Source organism: Apostichopus japonicus, chromosome 2, assembly GCF_037975245.1.
Source record: "Apostichopus japonicus isolate 1M-3 chromosome 2, ASM3797524v1, whole genome shotgun sequence".
Lineage (NCBI taxonomy): Eukaryota > Metazoa > Echinodermata > Holothuroidea > Aspidochirotida > Stichopodidae > Apostichopus > Apostichopus japonicus.
In genome coordinates this window covers 29,594,538-29,597,358 of record NC_092562.1, presented here as the reverse complement: position 1 = coordinate 29,597,358, position 2,821 = coordinate 29,594,538, and the positions used below count along the sequence as shown (strand labels likewise).

Below are 2,821 nucleotides of genomic sequence, written 5' to 3'. Positions count from 1 at the left end.
CTACCTTGAACAGTGGGAATGTAAAAAGACATTTTATTCTGTTTGGTCAAGTCAGTGAGAGGAGTCGTGGTCATGTTTCATTAATTTTTATCATCGAATCATTGGGTAGTTGACTATAGCACTAAATTGAACAGTTTTCTGATTCTGGTTTCCTTAAGTTGTCTATAGGCTATATCTCTCGGACAGTCATTTGAATGGTATGCGGGTACTGGTCTGGAACGGGTTTACGTAAACGATAAGATTGCCCAGTCACGCAAACCTTTGTGAATTTTGCAAAAGACTATCAATGACAATGACGGCCATGATGAGTTTACTTTTGAGGTGGACTTTATTTAGCTGAATTCCTATTGCACGTTCCTGGCTGCAATTTTAATAAAGGTCGCCAGTTCGGTATAGCTAAAGTTAACAGAAGAAAACGATATTCTATGGTAGGTTTCGAAGAAAAATAATAGGAAACCAAACAACGGTACAACAAGATACAGGATGTATAAAGCTTTGATTATAGTCTACACTCCTAATACTAATAATGATGTTCATACCTTCCAAGTTGTCAATACATGCAAAAACAAAACAAAAAAACTTAACAACAGTAAACGAAACGTTGCGCCTAGGCCATCTCTTGCACCGGTATACATTCTGTCGATTTCCAAGTGGCGGGATGGTTGGGGTGGGTGGGGGAGGGGGGTCTCCGTCCATTTGTTTTATGGAGGGAAACATCCATAGTGTATATACTGTCCGTAAACGAATTTCAATGAAGACTAAGAAAGGCGTAAGAAAAGTATTCCTCTTCGTGTTATCCGTTCTTGTTGAGTACTGTTAGCTAATTGTATGTGTATACTTCGAACCCCGACTTTGGGTGAACAATGACTTGAGCCCCGTATTAAGGTATCCACCGTCCCTACTGCTCCCTGCACCACTCCCCGGTTGCACTTTCTCGACTACCACTCTATACAACACACATGGAAATGTTTTCATAAACATGATACATCATAGTAACTTCTTTAACATCAAGAAGAATTTCATGTGCGAGGTAAATTTCATTGTTTTACATAATCATAGAAACTTGTCTTTCACAAAGACCTTTAAATACTGAACATGTTAATCCTCCCAGTATTTCCAACGCAAAATACCACATCTATGTTATATAAAAAAACACACCAATATATTGACCCACTTGTATAAGTATATTTGCTGGCTAAGCCAAAGTTTGAGAACGAAGTGTGAAACATTTCTTTCTGGGTTGATCATTCTTCGGTTCACGTGCATTTGATATTTCCACCCCAATATGTAACATATGCGCCTGGTTTAGTATGTACATATACACACAGTTATATACCGTCCATTAAGTCTAGACAGTTTTTGTATATTCAAACATGACCTTGAACGTTTCCTCAATCTTTCCGAAAAAAAATATACAAACAATAAGAATAGATAGACCCATTATTAATATGCGAGTCATTGTGTCTAAACGGCAGTGCGTCATTGAAATAGTGTTTCTTTTCACGGTTAAAAGGCTCTGAAAATGGAAGCATATTAGGAGGTGTGGCCGTGGGAGTGAATAGCGAGCGCGCGTGAGTTCCTTTTGGCTCCTGGCCAACGGAATTATTGACGCAGGTGGCACTTTGCGCAGATTAGATAGCGCTATTTACATATCCGCTTTTAAAGGTAAACAGACAAAAGGGTCTTATGGTATGCTACATAATGACCCACAATTACCGCATACATAGGTCCATTGAACTCAAAACGGATTGCTACGCATGGACATTATCATTAGCTTTGATGTCACATGACGTCATCGAGGCTTTTTATTCTGTTGACCTGATGTCCATTTATTGGTTAAGTTTGCATGTATGATTTATTAGGGGTAATGTTATGTCTGTATCTTACCATAATCAATAATACATATTACCTTTTAACTAATATTAACAGGGTAAGGAAATAAAATAAAATAATGATGGATGCACCAAGACCTTACATAGTCAATTAAAGCAGTAAACACTGGTATGTTGCTGGTTAATTTTATTGACTTCGTGTATACGGTTCTTGAAACATAATTATCGAGTAATATTTGTGAAAATATTTAAGTAACCTAGGACCAGACACATTGGTGTTGACATTTATCAAATTTCATTAAGAAAACAACATAAATTATATTTATTTAACCTAAAAAACTATAAGGTTATAAACAATGCGTGTGTGTTTATATATATTTATATAGCGTTAGGAATCACAAATGATTTCGAGTTGGTTAGCATAATGTTTGATCTCTAGAGTAAGGCAAATATGACTCCAAAAGAGAACTAGTATTGTTCGATACAGGTAAAAAACGCCAACAGTGGAATTACGACCTTCCTTACCGGTTTCGAACCTCTGCACATACAATCAGCGTCCATAGCCTAGTGGTTAGGGTGTCCGCATATAAAGCGGGAGGCCCGGGTTCGATTCCCGGTGGAGGCTGGAAGTTTTTTCACTGTTCTTGATTTTCCAACTCACTACGATATCAATTATATATATATGTATATACCATATATATATATACCATATATATATATATACCATAGCATATACTATAGCATATACCATAGCAGTTCGTATCACAATCCCCCTTGGATAACTTCTTATCTTTTAAAGCTGGCACCTCCTCCCCTGCGAGGCTTTATCTAACTTCACAGATCGTTCTTATGTACATAGGAGATCTTGGTTAGGATAAATACAAATTCCTCCTTTTCAATTTCAATAATAATAATAAGAAAAGTTTATTGACATCACGTGGGTGTTCACGAATTAATGGCGGCGACTTTTTTTATAATAAACTTTAGCC

General features: G+C 36.9%; 1 non-coding gene across 1 annotated transcript; it reads left to right on the top strand.

Moving 5' to 3' along the window:
• Nucleotides 1-2,385: 2,385 nt before the first annotated feature.
• On the top strand, nt 2,386-2,457 carry Trnay-aua (transfer RNA tyrosine (anticodon AUA)). The gene has a single exon. It is a non-coding gene; the product is annotated as a tRNA-Tyr (tRNA).
• Nucleotides 2,458-2,821: the final 364 nt, after the last annotated feature.